This window comes from Xenopus tropicalis, chromosome 7, assembly GCF_000004195.4.
Source record: "Xenopus tropicalis strain Nigerian chromosome 7, UCB_Xtro_10.0, whole genome shotgun sequence".
NCBI classification, from domain to species: Eukaryota; Metazoa; Chordata; class Amphibia; order Anura; family Pipidae; genus Xenopus; species Xenopus tropicalis.
The window spans coordinates 124,353,976-124,378,043 of NC_030683.2; the positions used below are offsets into that span (position 1 = coordinate 124,353,976).

Sequence of the window (24,068 nt, forward strand, 5' to 3'; positions counted from 1 at the left end):
GAGGCCAACCTGGCTGGAGACACAGCTACAGAGGAGGCCAACCTGTGAGACACAGCTACAGAGGAGACCAAACCTGTGAGACACAGTTACAGAGGAGGCCAACCTGTGAGACACAGCTACAGAGGAGGCCAACCTGTGAGACACAGCTACAGAGGAGGCCAACCTGTGAGACACAGCTACAGGGAGGCCAACCTGTGAGACACAGCTACAGAGGAGGCCAACCTGTGAGACACAGCTACAGAGGAGACCAACCTGTGAGACACAGTTACAGAGGAGGCCAACCTGTGAGACACAGCTTACAGAGGAGGCCAACCTGTGAGACACAGCTACAGAGGAGGCCAACCTGTGAGACACAGTTACAGAGGAGGCCAACCTGTGAGACACAGCTACAGAGGAGGCCAACCTGTGAGACACAGCTACAGAGGAGACAACCTGTGAGACACAGTTACAGAGGAGGCCAACCTGTGAGACACAGCTTACAGAGGAGGCCAACCTGTGAGACACAGCTACAGAGGAGGCCAACCTGTGAGACACAGCTACAGAGGAGGCCAACCTGTGAGACAACAGCTACAGAGGAGCCAACCTGTGAGACACAGCTACAGAGGAGGCCAACCTGTGAGACACAGCTACAGAGGAGGCCAACCTGTGAGACACAGCTACAGAGGAGGCCAACCTGTGAGACACAGCTACAGAGGAGGCCAACCTGTGAGACACAGCTACAGAGGAGGCCAACCTGTGAGACACAGCTACAGAGGAGGCCAACCTGTGAGACACAGTTACAGAGGAGGCCAACCTGTGAGACACAGCTACAGAGGAGGCCAACCTGTGAGACACAGCTACAGAGGAGGCCAACCTGTGAGACACAGTTACAGAGGAGGCCAACCTGTGAGACACAGCTACAGAGGAGGCCAACCTGTGAGACACAGCTACAGAGGAGGCCAACCTGTGAGACACAGCTACAGAGGAGGCCAACCTGTGAGACACAGCTACAGAGGAGGCCAACCTGTGAGACACAGCTACAGAGGAGGCCAACCTGTGAGACACGGCTACAGAGGAGGCCAACCTGTGAGACACAGCTACAGAGGAGGCCAACCTGTGAGACACAGCTACAGAGGAGGCCAACCTGTGAGACACGGCTACAGAGGAGGCCAACCTGTGAGACACAGCTACAGAGGAGGCCAACCTGTGAGACACGGCTACAGAGGAGGCCAACCTGTGAGACACAGCTACAGAGGAGGCCAACCTGTGAGACACAGCTACAGAGGAGGCCAACCTATGAGACACGGCTACAGAGGAGGCCAACCTGTGAGACACAGCTACAGAGGAGGCCAACCTGTGAGACACAGCTACAGAGGAGGCCAACCTGTGAGACACAGCTACAGAGGAGGCCAACCTGTGAGACACAGCTACAGAGGAGGCCAACCTGTGAGACACAGCTACAGAGGAGGCCAACCTGTGAGACACAGCTACAGAGGAGGCCAACCTGTGAAACACAGCTACAGAGGAGGCCAACCTGTGAGACACAGCTACAGAGAAGGCCAACATACATATGAGGCCCAGGTAAAGATGAGGCACACCACACAACAATTGATCTGCACTTTATGAGAGAGGAAAAAGTGCATTTATTGGAGTTGCCACCCTGCCTGTACATCACCAGCTGGGGCAAGTGCCACAATTACAAATTTACTGGCAATGTAATTGCTGGTAAATTGCAATAGCCTATAAGTCCCTCCATTCCCTTGCCCTCTCTGCTGCTGGATTCCCCTCTTATAAGGATCTCCCCCTATGCCCTGCCCTTTCTCCACTCACTCTGCCCATTTTCCTGCCCACTTCGCCCATTTGACTACCCACTCCACCCATTACCCCACCGACTCTTTCCATTTCCCCAATCACTCCGCCTAATCCCCCCTACTCATGTGACATGACTTCCTATTCCCGCACCTAAAGGCCAGCAACCATTTTCCTGCACACTCCGCCCATTTGACTACCCACTCCACCCATTTCCCCACCGACTCCTTCCATTTCCCTACTCACTCTGCCCATTTTCCTGCCCCTCCCGCCCCTTTAGCTACCCACTCCACCAATTTCCCCACTCACTCTGCCCATTCCCCCCCTACCCATGTGACATGACTTCCTATTCCCGCACCTAAAGGCCAGCAACCATTTTCCTGCACACTCCGCCCATTTGACTACCCACTCCACCCATTTCCCCACCGACTCCTTCCATTTCCCCACTCACTCCGCCCATTTGACTAACCACTCCACCCATTTTCCCACTAACTCCACCCATTCCCCCCTACCCATGTGACATGACTTCCTATTCCCCCACCTAAAGGCCGTCAACCCTAGAAGCTAGATAAGACACTTCACCTAAACTGAATGAATATACATTCATTCGCACAATGTCACAATTATTATTTATTTACCTAATAATTACCAATTATTATTTATTTACCTAATCCAGCTGTGTTAGACTGATTTATTCTAATAGCAGATTGCCTTTTTTTGCATTATATTTGTATATCCTTTTATTGTAGCAAACAAGCTTAGCCTGTGCCAGGTAGAACCATATGCCAGTGGTAAAATTGGACCCATTGGACCATATTTAATTTGAGAAGAAAAGCTTTCCATTCCCAGATCTTCCCATAGAGCTCTTTCCTATGGACTTTTCAAAGGGCAAAGCATGAGATATGTTTTTTTCATTGAATTGAATTTGGCCTATAATGTGGGAAGCCTTTCTATAAAGCAGTACTGCTAGGGAGTGCAGTCTGCTCATATCAGGCTCGTAGAAGGTTGTCTATCTCCATTTCCAACAAGAGAACCACAGGCCTTTTTTCCCATGACCCGCTTGCCCTATAACGCCCACATTATCCAAAGCAAGATATGGATTTCCGGCTTCCATGTTCTCAATATTAATAATATAACCCCCTCCCAATCTGGGCATTACATCCCACTGTGCCTTGCCATATCACGACAATTGCCAGTTTTTCTATTTCTTTAATGACGTTTAAGTTTTAGAAAGTGCATCTTGCGCTGCCCATAAACAGACAGGGGCGTTCCGCTATAGGCAGTAATTAGTAGAGACAATTGCTACCCTACACTGTGATCCCTGCTTATTTATAGCTGGGATGGTGTGAGTGAATCAGAGCTCTTGTCTACATAAGTTCTGTACTTATAGTAAATGGGTTGTAAAAAATGTGGTTTAACTCCTCAGCTGCCCATGGAGAAGCAGGTATTCTGAAATTTAGAAGGGTCTTGGAAAAAAAAATTAAAAATATAAAAACATATATACATATATAGAGGCTATTATCCCCCCACTGCTACTATAGGCACCATCTCTCCCTACTATACCTGCTATCCCACAGCCCCAGTCCCTTCCCAGAGGCTATTATCCCCCCACTGCTACTATAGGCACCATCTCTCCCTACTATACCTGCTATCCCACAGCCCCAGTCCCTTCCCAGAGGCTATTATCCCCCCACTGTTACTATAGGCACCATCTCTCCCTACTATACCTGCTATCCCACAGACCCAGTCCCTTCCCAGAGGCTATTATCCCCCCACTGCTACTATAGGCACCATCTCTCCCTACTATACCTGCTATCCCACAGCCCCAGTCCCTTCCCACAGGCTATTATCCCCCCACTGCTACTATAGGCACCATCTCTCCCTACTATACCTGCTATCCCACAGCCCCAGTCCCTTCCCAGAGGCTATTATCCCACTGCTACTATAGGCACCATCTCTCCCTACTATACCTGCTATCCCACAGCCCCAGTCCCTTCCCACAGGCTATTATCCCCCCACTGCTACTATAGGCACCATCTCTCCCTACTATACCTGCTATCCCACAGCCCCAGTCCCTTCCCAGAGGCTATTATCCCCCCACTGCTACTATAGGCACCATCTCTCCCTACTATACCTGCTATCCCACAGCCCCAGTCCCTTCCCAGAGGCTATTATCCCCCCACTGCTACTATAGGCACCATCTCTCCCTACTATACCTGCTATCCCACAGCCCCAGTCCCTTCCCAGAGGCTATTATCCCACTGCTACTATAGGCACCATCTCTCCCTACTATACCTGCTATCCCACAGCCCCAGTCCCTTCCCAGAGGCTATTATCCCCCCACTGCTACTATAGGCACCATCTCTCCCTACTATACCTGCTATCCCACAGCCCCAGTCCCTTCCCAGAGGCTATTATCCCCCCACTGCTACTATAGGCACCATCTCTCCCTACTATACCTGCTATCCCACAGCCCTAGTCCCTTCCCAGAGGCTATTATCCCACTGCTACTATAGGCACCATCTCTCCCTACTATACCTGCTATCCCACAGCCCCGGTCCCTTCCCAGAGGCTATTATCCCCCCACTGCTACTATAGGCACCATCTCTCCCTACTATACCTGCTATCCCACAGCCCCGGTCCCTTCCCAGAGGCTATTATCCCCCCTCTGCTACTATAGGCACCATCTCTCCCTACTATACCTGCTATTCCACAGCCACAGTCCCTTCCCAGAGGCTATTAACCTACTATAAGCTTACTAATTGCTATCCTCACTATTTCGTCCTGCTATACATACTATATTACAGTACCAGTCCCTTCCCCCACTGTAATACTGTAAGATGTCCTTGCATAGACAATTGGTAAAATTGTGATATATTTAGAATTTCTACATTCTTTCTATCAGCAACTGTTTACTTGAATACCTCCCAAATCACTGCAAATCCATCTTAGTTAAACATATCATCATTCATTCTGGCATTTGTCCTCTGTTTTATTATTTAACAACAGTTAAGGATAAGCACATGAAAGAACTCAATGTTGATGTTAGAGAATGTGCAAAAACAAAAGTCGATTTGTGAAACATTATTATTATTATTATTAACATTTATTTATAAAGCGCCAACATATTCCGCAGCGCTGTACAATAAGATGAAAAAACAGAACCTTGTTGTCCATACAAAAGCATAATCATATTAATGATTTTTTACTTTTTCCTCTTTTTCCAATTCATTCAAATTTTAAGAAAGAATAAGCAATTTTGATTCAAAAGTAAAATACTAAAGATCATGCAATTGGAAAGGAATAATGTGATTATGCTAGAGATTCAGTTTCATGTATTCCTTTTCATATCCTGGAAAGCAGAATTGGGGTGCAACACAATCTTACCTGCGGAGCTGTAGGGGTGCTTCTATGTGTTGCTGCTTTAAGTAACGTTCCGGCTCTAATGGATAAAATAGAGAGCATCAGATGTAATACTGTACTGCGTCCTTACTCCCTTCCATCAGTGTAATCTGTTTAACAGTTCAAGCAGTCTGCGTGCAACATATAATTATATAATTACAGTCATTAGCTACGAAACGTATCCATCAAGTTCAGCCGTTCCATCACTGACATTTCCCATTCTGTTGGTCCAGAAGATGAGGAAATCATCCAGTAAAATCATTCCAAATTGCCTCAGTTGACAGACAGCTCCTGCCTACAAATACAATTCTTACCTTGTTCCCTTTCCATTATTTTATAACTTAACCAGTATGGTATTATTTTCTCTATTTTAAGCTTTCTACTGAGCCAACAGATGCTAGCTCAGCTGGTAGGATGTTCTATATATATATACACTTCCCTAGGAGATCCACGGAACTGTAATAAAAATGTCATAGAGCGGGACTGGTAATGTCAAGGATTTTATCCTATTTTTATGAGTTGAAGGATAATCCGTTCCATTTGAGACTTCCTATTTCATTTGTTCCCTTTGAGACAATCTATTTCATTTATGGTTTGCACCTTCGACCAGTTAAATATTTTGGAAAGTAGCAAAAAAATATATAATTTCAAGAAATTGAATTTGAAAAAGATTATACTTTTGCCTTATATTCAAGGCAAACACTGTTGACATATAGAGTTCATTCATAAAGAACATTTAGGTTGCAGCACTGTATCTATGCACAGGCATAACATCAATGGCATTGAACTTTATGGGAGGAGAGAAAGAAATTTCATAGCTATCTAGAGCGGTCTCCAAGACCAAGAGCAGATGCCTCCAAGGTACCTAGAGCAGATACCTTTAGTCTACCTTGTAAAGTAGCCTATAAGCTACCTAGGGCAGATGCCTTCGGACTCAACATCAGTGGCACCAACCACTAGAGGGGGGAGGAAGAAGTTTCATAACTACGAGGAACAGCTGCCTTCAAACCCAGTTACAACATCAATGGCATTAAACACTACAGGAATAGTGCAAGAAGTGCAAGAACTTAGATCAGATACCTTCAAACTCAGACACTACTTCAGTGGCATTAAACACTACAGGAAGAGGTGGAAGAAGCTTTATAGCTACCTAGAAGTTGTTCTTAAACTCAGACACAACATCAATGTTAACAAATACTAAGGAGAAACAGAAGCTGTTTCATAGCTACCCAACACAGTTACCCCCAAGCCAAGAGCAGATGTTCTTAAGCTACCTAAATAAGCTTGATGTTTTGTAGCTAACAGGTGCCTTCAAATGTAGATACAACATCGATGGCAGCATCACTTGCATCAAATACTACAGGATGAGTGGAAGAAGTTTCATGGCTACCTGGAGCAGTTGACTTCAAGTTCAGATACAACATCAGTGGCATTAAATACTACAGGAAGAGTTGAAGACATTTTACTGATACCTAGAGCAGTTGCCTTCAAGTTCAGACACAACATCAATGGCATTAAAAACTAGAGGGGTTAAGCGGAAGAAGTTTCATAGCTACCTAGAACAGCTGCCATCATGCTCAGACACAGCATCAATGGAATCAAATACTACAGAATGAGTGGAAGAAGTTTCCTATATACCTATAACAGTTGCCTTCAAATTCAGAAACAACATCAGTGGCATCAAATTCTACAAGATGAATGAAAGAAGTTGCATAGCTACCTAGAGAAGTTGCCTTCATGCTCAGACACAGCTCAGTGGCATCAAATACTACAGGAAGAAGTTATATAACTACCTAGAACAGCTGCCTTCATGCTCAGACACAGCATCAATGGAATCAAATACTACAGAATGAGTGGAAGACATTTCCTATATACCTATAACAGTTGCCTTCAAATTCAGACACAACATCAATGGCATCAAATTCTACAAGATGAATGAAAGAAGTTTCATAGCTACCTAGAACAGCTGCCTTCATGCTCAGGCACAGCTCAGTAGCATCAAATACTACAGGTAGAAGTCAAATAACTACCTAGAACAGCTGCCTTCATGTTCAGACACAGCATCAATGGAATCAAATACTACAGAATGAGTGGAAGACGTTTCCTATATACCTATAACAGTTGCCTTCAAATTCAGACACAACATCAATGGCATCTAATTCTACGAGATGAATGAAAGAAGTTTCATAGCTACCTAGAGAAGTTGCCTTCAAAACTCAGGTTCCATATAGCTTTCTCCGGCAAACAAGACTACACTTGGCTCCACAGTGTGTTAGCGTCTCCCCTCCAGAATAAAGGGTCTCAGCTGGGTACAGTATGGCAGTAGGAGTTCTGAAATGCACTTTGTCACATTTTCAGCAGGCACTGAACCCACACAGAAATTCCTATGTGTGTGTGTGCTGTGCAGAGATCATTCCATTAATCTGGTAAGTAACCAGCTGCATGGCGATGGCATATAGCAAGTTACTCAGTGTTCTGCTGGTGTCTGACTGCCTCTGTGTAGGTGTAGAGGTGGGTGTGCAATCTGTGCCGATCCTGGCAGTCAAGTGAGAAAGAGAGAGCATCACACAGTCTCTATAGGATAGATACATGTTTGCGACCAGTTTCTCACGTGTTGGGAGTCGGATTAAGACTTGTGAACATGCTTTCATCCACCTCATTGCACTCTACAGATCATTAAAAATCTGAACCTGTGCCACTTCATTGTGTGTTACTGCGGGGCTACACTGACTCATGTGTATTCATCTACCTCAACAGAGAGGAGATAAAAGTCATAGAAAGCAACTGTGACCCATTATTTATTCCTAAAAGGGAAAATCATTCTCTTACTATAATGGGACCTAGAATTTCAGTTGATATTTTGTAGAAGATTCAGTTACGTTTATGTAGTTTGCTATCTACACAAAAGCTGCACGGATTGGTTTCATGTACAGAGGAGTTTAAATGTTTTTATCATTGTAATAAAGGGCTGAAAAACCTATTGTTCCTCATCATGGTCTGTACAAATTATTTCCTATGGCTAATGCACCAGTGAATGCTCAATGGGAGGCAGCAAATTAGAGCACAGAATAAACACGTTCTATTGACGGTACCGCCATACCAAACACATCATTCTTCACATTACTCCTATCTCTGTAGGCAAGGCTAATCTTCATCATCTTTTAATTCTCTTCAGCCTAATGTCTGTGCTGAACTGGTTTGCTGTACAGTAAAGGACTCATGTGGGTGACCTTTATCAGACATTGGAACATGGCTCCAAATATATATTCATTGTAGTATGTGGGGTTAAGAAAGCAGAAAGAAGAGCTGAAGAGTCATCATGTTATGGGGTCAATAGCTTGAGGGTCAAATCTGGAGTCAAACCGAGAAGATCAAAAGAAGGGGTACTTATCAGTCGGAAAATATGGCATGCAAGGGAGCGCGGTCAAAAGAAACACTGCAATACACTATGAATACTATTCCAGACTAGTTTCTTGAGTCAAACTAGTTCCTTGCATTGCTTATCAGTTATATCTTCCTTCTTAGATAACATTTTATATGGACAATGGGAATTGTTAAAAATGTTAATCAACAATGGTTCCAATACATTCCAATACATTTTTTCAAGCAGGTGTTGACGGAAACTCATTGAGGTCCAAGCCTAACCGGTGTCCAGCCCCAGAGTACAAGACCCCTAGCCGCACAGAGCTGTCTCCAAGGTGCAGTCTTTGTCTGCTTTACAAAGTAGCTTATATACATTATATTTAAGTATATATATATTATCAGAATGATAATTTGGAAACTACGAAAAGTCATTTGCAAGGCCAGCTTTAGTGGCCTTTTGGTTGATCCCAACCAGCAAGGCTCTAAAGGTGGCCATACACGGGGCTGATTCTAGCTGCCAATATTGGTCCTTTAGACCGGTTCGGCAGCTTATTGGCCCGTGTTTGGGCACTAACGACGGGGACCGCATCGGCTCATTGATGTGGTCCCCGAACCGACGGACGCCCATACCCATTGTTGTAATTCGATCATTTGGCCCCAGGGCCAAAAAAACAAATTAGCCTGATATCGTCCACCCGTAGGTGGGGATATCGGGAGAAGATCCACTCGCTTGGTGACCCCGCCAAGCAAGTGGATCTTAGCATATATGGCCACCTTAAGCCCCCCAGGGGAAACCACTGCTTTAAGAGGTGGTGCTGGAAGTTACTTTGCTATAACAACAACTAGGTTTAAAATAAAATAATTTATATTTGATGTAGAATGATGTAGAATTAATCCAATGCCCTAGTAAAGGAGAGAGCCTGGTTGTGACTTGCTGGGGGAGGATGGATGGTACTGAAAGTCTAAGTAGGCCTGAGGTATGGAAAGTGCCTCAGAGATGTCAGGGAGGGGGACCCCATATTTAAGCACTAACTAAAGTGAGGGCCACCTCCTGTAATAACTCACTTTAGGAATAAGCCTCAGGCTTAAGGTACTTTGTAAAGCAGACAAAGACTGCACCTCGGAGACAGCTCTGTGCGGCTAGGGGTCTTGTACTCTTAGGCTGGACACCGGTTAGGCGTGGACCTCAATGAGTTTCCGTCAACACCTGCTTGAAAAAATGTATTAAACCATTGTGACTGGATTAAAAATGACAGGGTAATGGTCTACTGTTTTTTCTGCTTATAAAAGTACTGCTTTTCAGAAAGGAAATATCACCGTTGTGCCCTCTAGTCACAGACCCTTAAACTGTTTAGGCAATGGAAATGATCATGAGGTGCTAGTGGCATGGCCCATTCTCTTCACCAACAAGCACACAGTTTCGCTGTAGTAAATGACCTCAATCGCTGAAAAGATCCAGTGGGAATCGGTATCTCAACCCTTGTAACATCCCCGGGCATTTTTTAACTGCCTCCCGTCAGCCCCGTCCATAATTATAATAATGTCAGTGAGACAATGGCAGATTGACCATGGAAGCCACAGAGCTCGGGGCTAAATACAACAAATTTATCAAGCCCTTATTAACCGTGTCTGACCGTGTGGATTCAATGGGGCTACACAGTAACAGGAATTCCTCACATCCCACCAAAGCATTCCAAGCACACGTCACACCTACACTAGTGGAAAGCAACTGTGTAATGGGCACGGCACACAAAAGATTAGTGTTGCTTGGCTGTGTGCGGCTCCGACAGTCTCATTTCCCATTTCAGGCATGGCCACTGGGACAGGGGAACGCAAGGGGGCACCAGAGGGGCAGATTTGGCCCTGAAGCACCAGTCTTTGTACTTCTGGGCCCTTCACCAACTACTGGGTCTCCTGCCTCTATAGATATACACCAATAGGAGGGGGAACTACTAAGGATCCTGTTGAAGGGCAGTTTTTACTGGGCTCCAAAACCCACTCTATTTCAGTACAATATGCAGTATAAAGTAACCAACTGCAGGGGGCAATATAAACACAGTCTATTCAATGCACAGATCTCTAGAGGAACATATGCCGAACTCCTGGTAAAAAACACCTAATAACAAAAACTAGGGGGTGCCACTATATATATAAGGATCCTTAGTTAGGTCTGGAAATATTAATCTAGGCACTAATTATCACTGTCTGTGCCCCCTTAGTATTTATGCACCAGTGTATTTCTAGCAGGTTTCCAGAACAGAGGCAATGCAGGAAGGCTACTACCCCAAGTAATCCAGCGCTGTGTACTTGATCCCAACTAAGATATAATTACCCCTTATTGGGGGCAGAACAGCCCTATTGGGTTTATTTAATGGTTAAATGATTCCCTTTTCTCTGTAATAATAAAACAGTACCTGTACTTGATCCCAACTAAGATATAATTACCCCTTATTGGGGGCAGAACAGTCCTATTGGGTTTATTTAATGGTTAAATGATTCCCTTTTCTCTGTAATAATAAAACAGTACCTGTACTTGATCCCAACTAAGATATAATTACCCCTTATTGGGGCAGAACAGCCCTATTGGGTTTATTTAATGGTTAAATGATTCCCTTTTCACTGTAATAATAAAACAGTACATGTACTTGATCCCAACTAAGATATAATTACCCCTTATTGGGGGCAGAACAGCCCTATTGGGTTTATTTCATGGTTAAATGATTCCCTTTTCTCTGTAATAATAAAACAGTACCTGTACTTGGTCCCAACTAAGATATAATTACCCCTTATTGGGGCAGAACAGTCCTATTGGGTTTATTTAATGGTTAAATGATTCCCTTTTCACTGTAATAATAAAACAGTACATGTACTTGATCCCAACTAAGATATAATTACCCCTTATTGGGGGCAGAACAGCCCTATTGGGTTTATTTCATGGTTAAATGATTCCCTTTTCTCTGTAATAATAAAACAGTACCTGTACTTGGTCCCAACTAAGATATAATTACCCCTTATTGGGGGCAGAACAGCCCTATTGGGTTTATTTAATGGTTAAATGATTCCCTTTTCTCTGTAATAATAAAACAGTACCTGTACTTGATCCCAACTAAGATATAATTACCCCTTATTGGGGGCAGAACAGCCCTATTGGGTTTATTTAATGGTTAAATGATTCCCTTTTCTCTGTAATAATAAAACAGTACCTGTACTTGATCCCAACTAAGATATAATTACCCCTTATTGGGGGCAGAACAGCCCTATTGGATTTAACTACTGTTTACGGAAAGGCCCCTATCCGGAATACCCCAGGTTCCGAGCATTCTGGATAACGGGTCCCATACATGTACATACAGTATATAAGATCATTCAAGATATGCCTGCAATTAAATTCAATATATGGCCAGAATCATTTAGTTGATGGGAAATTTAAGTTGATTAAAGGGGAACGCCACCGAAACACAACTTAAGCATTTTGAAAAGTAAACATAATGCAATATACATCAATTAAAAAAATATGCAGCCTTTTCATTAAGTTTAATGTAATAATATGGTTTGGAACAATTCCCTAAGGATCAAGTACAGGTACTGTTTTATTACTACAGAGAAAAAGGAAACCATTTTTAAAAATGTGAATTATTTCATTAAAATGGAGTCTATGGGAGATGGCCCTTCCCTAATACTGGATAATGGGTTTCTGGATAAGGGGTCCGATACCTGTAACTAAAATATCTCACATTATCCTTTTTTGTGGCCTGAAATACATTTTGCAGCTTTTGTTGTCAGAACCAGCAGTGCAGAGACTATGAGCAGCCAGATAGCGCTTTCCTATATAGTGCAAAATTGTCTGGAAATATAATATTTATTATGCAAAATACAGTTTTTGGGTGGATATCCCCTTTAAGAAAGAAATCAGGCCATTGAGAGCATGTATATGCAGAGTCGCAGCTGGTGAAAGCATTGGCTCAGCATACGCGGAGCTGTGGGCAGCTTGCCATCGTGCCAGCACGAGGGGTATTTTTGTCATTCAGTGTAAATGCGCTTTGGCAATGAAACAATACTCTGAAAAACTGACCTTCTGTTAAAGTCAATAAACATCCCTATTCAGACAGAGGGCTGCTAACATGAAGGCACGGACAGCCGACACAGCCCCGGGGCACCAAGGATAATCAGCAGAGCGACAACCAGTTCTCCAACTTTACATTTAATTAGGCAAGCTAAAAAATCTGAATTATTTGTGTATAAATAGCATCATTGTTGTGGTGTTAATAAACATCAAATAAATCAGAACTTTGTTGCACAAAGAGGAACTTATCGTATTTATATTTTATTGCCTATATTTATTATTCTAGCTGTAATTGGCTGGTAAAGATGTGAGAGCTTTAGCAAGCTTACTGCCCACAAGTAGGGCTGTCATCGGCCTAGCTAGGAAATCACCAGCTAGGGCTGGCACCAGTATTACAAATTTACCAGCAATGTACTTGCCAGAAGATTTGTAATGACCTATAAATCCCAATCTTCTCTGACCCTCTCTGCTGCCGATCACCCTTTATAACTATGGGCCCACTTTTGCTCTGCCTATTTCCCCATCCATTTACTGACCCCATCCACCTTTCCCCCGCCCAGACTGCCCATTTCCCTGCCCCTTGCGCCATAGCCCCACCCCAAATGATGTCACATCCCACCCCCAACCCGAAGGCTGGTATCAGTCACAAAAAAAGTTGGCAATCCTAGCTACAAGTTGGTCTAGGCCTAAGGGTTAACAGTGTAATTGGATACAAGTTTATTCAGGGTTATGAATGGTCATAAGGTGGCAATACACAAGCCGATTGTAGCTGCCGAAATCGGTCCCTTGTACCACTTTGGCAGCTTATTGGCCCGTGTATGGGGACTACCAACGGGCCTGCCCGACCGATATCTGGCCTGAAATTGGGTACCAGGTGGTCTAGGCCCATAGTATAATGTGATAGGGTACAGCAGGGGTCCCCAACCTTTCTTACTCGGGAGCCACAGTCAAATGTAAAAAGACTTGGAGAGCAACACAAGCATCATAAAAGTTCATGGAGGAGCCAAATAAGGGCTGTGATTGGCTATTAGGCAGCCTCTACACACCCTATTAGCTTACAGGGGCTTTATTTGGTAGGAAATCTTGTTTTTATTCAACCAAAACTTGCCCCCAAGTCAGGAATTCAAATATAACTCCCTGGTTTGGGGGCACTGAGAGCAACACCCAAGGGGTTGGGGAGCAACATGTTGTCCCTGAGCCACTGGTTTGGGATCACTGGGATACAGGATGGTACAGTAATGCTAATTCTAATTGGTTTTAGGCTCCTGTAGCCCTGCGGGTATTCTTATTAGGTGTATAATAATAGGAAGGGCCACCATAGGGGAAGAACAGCCAGGACTGCTGTAGGGTCCAAGGGTTATTGCAGTGCTGCTTCCACTGTGTGAATAGGCTGAAGGCTAGATTGTGTCATGGTTGGGATGGTATGTGATTCTTTGTAGCCAGAGGCTCAGTAAAACATAATAGTATGAATCATTCTGGTTCAGTAGCCATATTTAGCTCCTTATTTTTCATTTCATACATGAAATCAGCCACACCATTCCTTGCCAGATCATCTGTAGATCTGAGTGAAACAGCGGCCTCTAGTGGCTGTCTGATCACAAAATAACATGTGGAAAATGTACCCCTGTACACGCTTTACAGATAGCCTCATATATCAGTGGTTTTTGGATACCTAAGCATTCTGTCCATTCACCACTGCTGAAAAAAAAATGCAGCATTTTTGGCCATATTCATTTTTATGCTTTAATTATTCTTTAAAAACAATCACAGCCTATGAATAGGGCTTTTATCTCTTTTAACACAGTGACTGCAGCCTTTTTTGTCAAACAGCCCAGTGACCTGGGTAGGACTGAACTGCTGGCTGCTACCAGGAATACTTTACAAATATATTTTCTAGTTAATTATTTCCCACCCTGTTTGCCTAGCCTGAGATAGTGCTTTAGTCTTTGCTTGGTCATAGGTCGCTCTCTTATAGTTCAGCCTGATGGCTATTAACACACACAGCCATTTTCCACCTGTGTTTTAAAGGGAAACTCCACCCAAACACAACTTGAGCTTTTTGAAAAGTAAACATAATTTCAAGCAACTTTTTTTTATACATCCATTAAAAACTATGCAGTATTTTCATGTAATAATATGGTTTGGAACAGTTCCCCTGCTGATCTGGCTGACTACTTTGTGTATCAAATAAAATGTAACAGTAGTCACCTGCCCTCAGCCTGCCTTCAGCCTGCATCCTCCCAATCCCACAATTCCTTGCACACGTGATGTGAATAAGGAAAGGAGCATCCCAGCGCAATGCATTGTGGGTTATGTAGTTCCTGCATGCTGTCTGTAAGCTGTGGAGAAGTTGTTAAAATTTGTAACATCAATGTTTAGTCCCTCCTCCCCTGCTAGGATTTCAAATGATGCAGAAAGAAGAGAACAGTTTTGCAGCCGGATTTCAGCATATAAAAATGGCATTTATTCCTACTTTTTGAAGGATCAGATTACAGTGATAAGTATATTAAGGGTTTCTGTGTCGTGTGGGGCTCATTAACAAATTCTGGTTCCCCTTTACCTGGTAAAGAGTCCGCTTATACCCCACTTACCCCCGCCAGTGCATTTTTTGAGTGGAAAGCTCAGTCATCGTGAGCGGTGATAGGGGATGCAGGGCTGTTCTGGGGGAGTCTCCATGGCTGGGGTGGGGAGATTAAAAGTAGGGGCCAGTGGCATATATAGACATTACTGGGCCCCAGAGTATATTTAAGTTAGGGCCCCAAAACATTGTTAAGTTGACCTATTCTACCAAGATATACTGAAAGTCCTCAATAATTAGGGCCTTAATGGGCCCTTTGCACTCCTGGGCCCCTCTTCAGGGATCTGCTTCTTCCATAGTTACGCCTCTATAGGTGGTTAATGTTTTGGTTTTGTTCGACTAATAACCCAAAAATTGCCACGAGTGCAATGTACATAGTCCTGGCAGGTTGACGTCCCATTTGCAAGTAGAACCAGATGACTCCACCGAGCAGCGGCTCTCAGACAAACAGCCCATTTATACAAAGCCTTGCCCCAATACGGAAAATGCCTGACAGAAGAGTCACACTGGTAACAAGGCCTTGGCACGACGGCCGATGGGATTGTTACACTTGGTCCCCTTCCACTGAGCCATATGGGTGCTGGCAGGCAATCAACACCCACAGAGTGGTTTATCAGATGAGCAGAAAGAAACATAACATTTATGACATTTGTGAAACCAGAATAGTGACCCTTCACACAAATTGTACAAATGCAACTGTTCCCTAGAATAAAATTGCCCTTTTGGCAGGAAACGGACAATGGGGACTTGTGACCGGTCTTTGTTTCTTATTTCCCTCACTGTGGATTTCTGAATTATTTAACATTATCTTCTACAGGTTTCCATTTGTCTGTTGGGGAATAAATGTATGAGCCCATGTTTCCCATTAATATACATGACAGATTGCGTGCCAGATTGGTGAATCACAGGAGTTCAGTAATTAAGGGGGTAATTTATGCCAAAAATTGAAGAAATAAATAAATATTATTTTGGTGCCTACGGCCATGATTTTTTGACAAAAGTCTTAAGTATTTATTCCCAGCATGCCCCATCTTCTGCATAACAGCAAGAAACAGCCAATGAAAGCAGATGAAAGGGGCTCCTGAGTGCAAGGCCCCACTGGGAAACAGCCATGGCTACCAGAATAAAGCTACATTTATCAGTTACTTGGCACACACTGCTACACACTTAGGGTTATGGCACACATGAGCTTTTTTCATACCAGCATATTTTAACCCATGGAACCACCCCTGCCATCTTTCATTGACTCCTATGGGAACCACTTCACAGTTGTAGTAAAGGGGGTTCTTGGCTAGGGAAAACCTAAATGCCATTTTTAGACCAAGATCTGCATGTACCAGAAATATAATGTGCATTAAGGGTGATTTCCTGCCATTAGTCTTACAGTTATAGTGGCCCTGTATCCTCCCCCTCCCCTGGCCAAGTACCTCCCTCATGCATATTTCTTCTGTTCCTCTCCTATACTATTTATAGTCTGTGTGAAATAAAATTCCAAGTACCTTTCCCTACTGTCATTACTTTGTCATACCTTGCCCAACTTGTTCAGTCTTTCCCTACAGTCACCTTATGGCTCTATTGGTTTTATCTTGCACTACTTGTTGCGTCATGATCTACTGTTTTCATATTTACCTAGTCATCGTCTTGCTCTATTATTTCCATCTTGCCCTACAGTAATCATCTTGCCTTACAGTCACCATCTTACCATAGAGTCACCATCTGGCCCTGTAGGTTTCATCTTGTCCCACAGTCATCTTCTTGCCCTACAGTCACCATCTTGCCATACAGTCGCCATCTGGCCCTATATGTTTCATCTTGTCCTACAGTTATCATCTTGCCCTACTTGTTGCACCATGACCTACTGTTTTTATATTGCCCCATAGTCATCATATTGCTCTATTGTTTCCATCTTGCCCTACAGGAATCAACTTTCCCTACAGTCACCATCTAGCCCTATAGTCATCATCTTGTCCTTCAGTCATCATTCTGTCCAACAGTCGTGCTCTACAGCCACCATCTTGCCCTACTAGTTTTATCTGGCCCTTCTGTCATTATCTTGTCCTATTTGTTTTATCTAGACCTATTTTGTTTCTTTTCCCCTACAGTCACCATTTTGTCCTAATGTTTTCATATTGCCCCATAGTCATTATCTTGCTCTACTGTTTCCATCTTACCCTATGGTAATCATCTTACCCTGCAGTCACCATCTGGCCCTGTTAGTTTTATCTTGTCCTAGTGTTATCATCTAGTTGTTGCATCATGACCTATTTAGTTCATATTGCTCTACAGTCATCATGTTGCCCTACTGTTTTCCCTTTTCCCATATACCCCTATAGTCACCATCTGGCCATACTGGTTTTATCCTGCTTTATTGTCTCTGTTTTTAACTGCTGCCATTTTGCCTTAGTACTGCCACCTTTCCCTGAAATATGGCTGTCATACCCTATTCTATAGCCCCACTAAATGTGGGCCTAGGAAATTGATCCCTATTTGCACCCCTTTTTCAACCTGGGTAAAGGCAGGAGATAAGATGCCATTCCCATTCACTGTCCCCCCAAGTTTACTTGGAATGCATGAATTGGGGTTGGTGGGGCAGGAATCTATACTGTGCCCGCACCCAGGTCAACACAATGGCTGCTTCCAGTGGAGGGACTGATTTTGCTTCTTTTCGAGAATCTAACCCGTGTAGCATCAGCTTATTATCCATTATCTACACAGAGACAACAAATTCTGCATCACTTATTTCTTTAGCAGAACCAGGAATAAACATGTCCGTTGAAAAGAATGTAAAGTATGTGCCCCGCACTCTGGCAACTGTTACAGCAGAACTAGTTCCTGTACTGATAAAATATTTTGTTTCTAGTTTCTGCCAGGAACCTTCCGGGCCACTCCCTGATGCATGGAATGAGCACGATAAGCTTTAAAGGGAATCCAACCATTTCATGTATTGCTGACTGGTTCAGTATTTATATGGGTTACATGTCTCCTACCTAAGGGGGGAGCAGTTTTCATCTGCACTATTTTATTCTCCATGTGTAGGTAGAATTAATGCTGGTTAGTAAGCCCTTGAGGGTTCTGGGCCCAGATATTGGGGCATTATTAAAAAGCATACCTACCACACCAACAAAATAATACAAAGTGTTGCTGTCCAAGCTTACCCGGTCCTCATCCAGACCCCCTGGATAACAAGTTATGTTTATTACAGCAGCCCAATATAACCCCAATTTTTCTATATATCTGTAACCTTGTTATGAGCTAAGGGGGCCGAGCCTGAAGGCCAGTTAGGGGGGGATTTGGGGTGAGTGCTTATTTGTGCCCTGGGTACCCCTGGAACTATAGCAGGGTGACTGTTACCCCAATGTTTCTATATATCTGTAACCTTGTTATGGGCTAAGGGGGCCCAGCCTGAAGGCCAGTTAGGGGGAGATTTGGGGTGAGTGCTTATTTGTGCCCTGGGTACCCCTGGAACTATAGCAGGGTGACTGTTACCCCAATGTTTCTATATATCTGTAACCTTGTTATGGGCTAAGGGGGCCCAGCCTGAAGGCCAGTTAGGGGGAGATTTGGGGTGAGTGCTTATTTGTGCCCTGGGTACCCCTGGAACTATAGCAGGGTGACTGTTACCCCAATGTTTCTATATATCTGTAACCTTGTTATGGGCTAAGGGGGCCCAGCCTGAAGGCCAGTTAGGGGGGGATTTGGGGTGAGTGCTTATTTGTGCCCTGGGTACCCCTGGAACTATAGCGGGGTGACTGTTACCCCAATGTTTCTATATATCTGTAACCTTGTTATGGGCTAAGGGGGCCCAGCCTGAAGGCCAGTTAGGGGGGGATTTGGGTGGGTGCTTATTTGTGCCCTGGGTACCCCTGGAACTATAGCAGGGTGACTGTTACCCCAATGTTTCTATATATCTGTAACCTTGTTATGGGCTAAGGGGGCCCAGCCTGAAGGCCAGTTGGGGGGGATTTGGGGTGAGTGCTTATTTGTGCCCTGGGTACCCCTGGAACTATAGCGGGGTGACTGTTACCCCAATGTTTCTATATATCTGTAACCTTGTTATGGGCTAAGGGGGCCCAGCCTGAAGGCCAGTTAGGGGGGGATTTGGGGTGAGTGCTTATTTGTGCCCTGGGTACCCCTGGAACTATAGCAGGGTGACTGTTACCCCAATGTTTCTATATATCTGTAACCTTGTTATGGGCTAAGGGGGCCCAGCCTGAAGGCCAGTTAGGGGGGATTTGGGGTGAGTGCTTATTTGTGCCCTGGGTACCCCTGGAACTATAGCGGGGTGACTGTTACCCCAATGTTTCTATATATCTGTAACCTTGTTATGGGCTAAGGGGGCCCAGCCTGAAGGCCAGTTAGGGGGGGATTTGGGGTGAGTGCTTATTTGTGCCCTGGGTACCCCTGGAACTATAGCAGGGTGACTGTTACCCCAATGTTTCTATGGAACTATAGCAGGATGACCAATAGCCCTTTATTTTTTATTTCTGTAACCTTGGCATTGACATTTATGACAAAGGCATGCTCAGTTGTCTGTATATCGGCAAATATATCTTTCAGTACTATCCGCCTCTCCTCCCCCCTCGGAAGTCCTTTATTCACCAGTCTGCCCTTTGTCTGGTTTCCCTCTAGACTTGCTCAGCAGGAATCAGCAGTTTTACTTTCAGATAAATAAATGTTTCACCTGAGAGTATGACACACACTAGGGCTCATGTATTACAGGCCGGGGTAAAAAGTGCTGGAGAACTCGGTGAGCTGTAATTGTGGGTCATTAAAGGGGACCTGTCACCCCCCACATAAAAAGCTGTATAATAAAATTTTAAAAAAAAAATTAAACAAGAAACCCAAATTGTTTTTTTTATTTAAATCATCCATACCTGTTAAAAATGTATTTAAAAATCTGATCTGTCAATCATATATTGCCTGCCCCGCCTCTATGCCTGAGGCATAGAGGCGGGGCAGGCAATATATGATTGACAGCTTAGATTTTTAATTACAATCACTTTAACCTTCCATTCAGCACTTCCTAGATATCAAATAGATGGCAAATGCATAAGATTTTTGGGTGATACAAAGCTGGACTTTACAGAGTTCACAAAATGGCGCCGGCCTGCTGGCTGTGACTGTAAATTCCAATGACTGAATGGATTAAAAAATAATAATTTATATATATAGTGCAAGTAAAGTGTATTTTGCTCAACTAACATGATAGAAAAGGATTTGGAATACTTTCTTAGGGTGACAGATTTCGCTTTAGGGGTTCTATACCTGTCTCTGCTGATTGCTTGTGGAAATATGGAAAATAGTTTGTAGTGACTGTAGAGAAAGATGATAACTGTAGGGCAAGATAGAAACAGTAAAGCGATAGTCCCAAATGCAACTAAATACCGACTGATACCCCCCATGCCTCTTCAGTGGTATCTGCCCGTCACTGTGCACACAGTGGCTATAAATCTAAGTTTGTACACCCCATGTGGACGGCTTTCTCCAGATCTAGTAACCCATAGCAACTTAAGGTGGCCATACACGTAAAGATCCGCTAGCCTGGCAAGGTTGCCAAGCGAGCTGATCTTCTCCCGATATCCTCACCTACGGGTGAGGGATATCGGGTGAATTTAGGCTAATTCGGTCATTTGGCCATGAGGCCAAATGATCAAATTAGAACGCCGGTAATAGGCACAATCAGTTCGGGGACGCATCAACAAGCCGATGCGGTCCCAGATCCGACCAAATTTTTTAACCTGCCCGATTGATATCTGGCCGATTTCAGGCCAGATGTTGGTCGGGCAGGCCCAACATTAGTGCCGCTACACAGGCTGATAAGCTGCCGAAACAGTCTAAGGGACCCATATTGGCAGCTACACAGGCCCGGATTTGTGGCGAGGCCACAAAGGCCCGGGCCTAGGGCGGCAGAAATTTAGGGGCGGCATGCCGTCCCGCCGCAACAATATTGTGACATTTCGCTCCCATACGGAGCAATGGGGACTTCTCCCCACTGCTCCGTATGGGAGTTTAAATGCCCGCGCATGTGCGATTACGTCGGCGCGACACGGGGTAGGTGGGTTTGTTTGCGCATGTGCGGGAGGCGGGGCGCAAATGGGGGTGGCCTAGGGGCGCCCGGATTTGAAATCTGGCGCTGCAGCTACAATCGCCCCGTGTATGGCCACCTTAACAGGCCTGGACTGTTGATTTTGGCAAATGCCAGACTGGCTGCTATAAGAGGCCATAGACAGTCACTCTTTAATGGGTTGGTGGGGGGCTCTTTGGGCTTCTATCATTACCCCTAGATGATTCCTACCTATGAGCACCTACCTATGTCATTTAAATGAAAGGCAAGGAGCTGCTTCAGTTCAAACCTAGGTGCCCACAGTCACCATTACCCTCAAAAAATGTAATCAAAAATCGATGACAATTAAAGAGAGCCGTTTTCAATTCAGCATTATGCACTGGCTTGTAAAAAATGAGTAAAATATAGTAAATAAGCAGAGGGGATTACTGAGGCAGATGAAATCTGTCATTAACTGGATGAAGAATAACATGAGTTTTTCAGCAGTCATCGTGTCTAGAAAGCAAGGCTGGTAATTAGCTGTCTGCTTTCTCTCTGCAGCCCCGGAGACTCCCACGTTACAAATGGTGTAAAAATCAGCGTGAACGTCCCTAAGTGTTTGCAGCAAGCGAAAAAAGGTTATTTAAAGGGGAAGTAATGCCTTAAAATTTTGTAGTGTATTTGATATACTGAATGTTGCCCTGAGGTTTAGTAGCCCCGGGACAGTAATGATTCAGGGCTTCAAATTCTCCACAGCAACTCCCCATCTTCTGATTATGTTAGCTCATCTTTTGTGTGTCAGTGGCACTGCACGTGCTCAGTGCATCTGGCTGGTAAGACAAATTTTAAAGGAGAAGGAAAGGTAAAAACTAAGTACGCTTTATCAGAAAGGTCTATGTAAATACAGCCATAAGCACTCACAGAAATGTGGAACTGAGTCCTCTATCAAAAGAAACACAGGATTTCTTGTCTTCCTTTGTGTACACATGATCTTCTGTGTCAGACTTACTGCTCTCAGAAAAATCCTTCAGGGCAAGGGCACAAGTCTGCTCAGTTTGCTCCTTTTCCCCCCGTTCCTTTTCCACTCCCCCTCCCATCTCTATAATATAAGCTACCAGCAGCCAGAGCTGCAGCACGGAAGCTACTGAGACCAAGCTAAAATGGCAGCTGCTATCTTAGTCAAATAGAGGGAACTTCTAGGGCTGTTTACTCAGGTATGGTAAAACTTTCTGCAGAATAAATATAGCATTCTAGCTTGTACTATTGTGGCTAATTTATCTATTCTCCTTTAGGTGCTGGCATTAAAAATGCATGTGGTTTTCTCAACCCCTTTAAGATATAATTACCCCTTATTGGGGCAGAACAGCCCTATTGGGTTTATTTAATGGTTAAATGATTCCCTTTTCTCTGTAATAATAAAACAGTACCTGTACTTGATCCCAACTAAGATATAATTACCCCTTATTGGGGCAGAACAGCCCTATTGGGTTTATTTAATGGTTAAATGATTCCCTTTTCTCTGTAATAATAAAACAGTACCTTGTACTTGATCCCAACTAAGATATAATTACCCCTTATTGGGGGCAGAACAGCCCTATTGGGTTTATTTAATGGTTAAATGATTCCCTTTTCTCTGTAATAATAAAACAGTACCTGTACTTGATCCCAACTAAGATATAATTACCCCTTATTGGGGGCAGAACAGCCCTATTGGGTTTTTTTCATGGTTAAATGATTCCCTTTTCTCTGTAATAATAAAACAGTGTCTGTACTTGATCCCAACTAAGGTATAATGTATCCTTATTGCAGCCAAAACAATCCTATTGTGTTTAATTCATGTTTAAATAATTCTTTTAGTAGACTTAAGGCAAGAGATCCGAATTACGGAAAGTCCCGTTATCCGGAAAACCCCAGGTCCCGAGCATTCTGGATAATGGGTTCCATACCTGTATATATATATATATATATATATATATATATATATAAACAAATAATTTTAAAACTATTGAACATTTTTGAATGTATGTTTCTGGGTGGAGTTCCCCTTTAAGCCTGATCTCTCTGTTTCTTTTTATACATCTCTTTATATATCTCTTTGTGCTCCTGTCTAACTGACAGTAGGTGACAGCTCTCCTCCAATCACCCACCTGCTTTTCCTGCCCCCCCTCCTCCTTATTAGCATATTGCTGGGAACACAATGATGCCATATATAGCCTTGTACCAATCACGGCACATGCAATGTCGGTAGTTTAGGGGGAAGGAGGAGAAAAGGGGGGGTGAAAAAAAAGAAGAAAAAAGGAAAGTCAGAGATAAATGCATGGGGAAAATAAGAAAAAGAGGGTGGAAGAGTGAAAGGCCCCTAAAGGGGATGCAAACACCAATCCCATTAAACTTTAACATTATCAAGTATTAAAGGGAAACTACACCCCCAGAATGAATACGTAACCAACAGACAGTTTATATTATATTAAGTGGCCTATTAAAGAATCTCCCCAAACTGAAATATATATATCAGTAAATATTGCCCTTTTACATCCTTTCCCTTGAGCCGCCATTTAGTGCTGGGCTGTGTGCTCCCTCAGAGATCAGCTGACAGGAAGTGATGCAGCTCTAACTGTAACAGGAAGCAGTGTGGGAGCAAAAGGCAGAACTCTGTCCCAAGTGGAATATATATATCAGTAAATATTGCCCATTTACATCCTTTCCCTTGAGCCGCCATTTTGTGATGGGCACAGAAGAGATCAGCTGACAGGAAGTAATGCAGCTCTAACTGTAACAGGAAGTAGTGTGGAATCAAAAGACAAAGCTCTGCCCATTAATTGGCTGATGGG

The 24,068-nt window shown here is 43.8% G+C and overlaps 1 protein-coding gene across 5 annotated transcripts in view; it reads right to left on the bottom strand.

The window, feature by feature from the left end:
• The window catches only part of mag (myelin associated glycoprotein), a 62,706-nt gene that overhangs the window by 31,763 nt on the left and 6,875 nt on the right, over positions 1-24,068 (bottom strand). For 2 of the 5 annotated variants that reach the window (XM_031906029.1, XM_004916402.4), the window contains exons 1-2: positions 7,385-7,691; positions 5,176-5,230 (exon numbers count right to left, since the gene is read on the bottom strand). The gene's annotated coding sequence lies outside the window, so the exon portion shown is untranslated. Of the gene's footprint in view, positions 1-5,175; positions 5,231-7,384; positions 7,692-24,068 lie in introns of those variants that run through there. The other 3 variants (XM_031906030.1, XM_018095535.2, XM_031906031.1) reach the window with 2 other exon arrangements.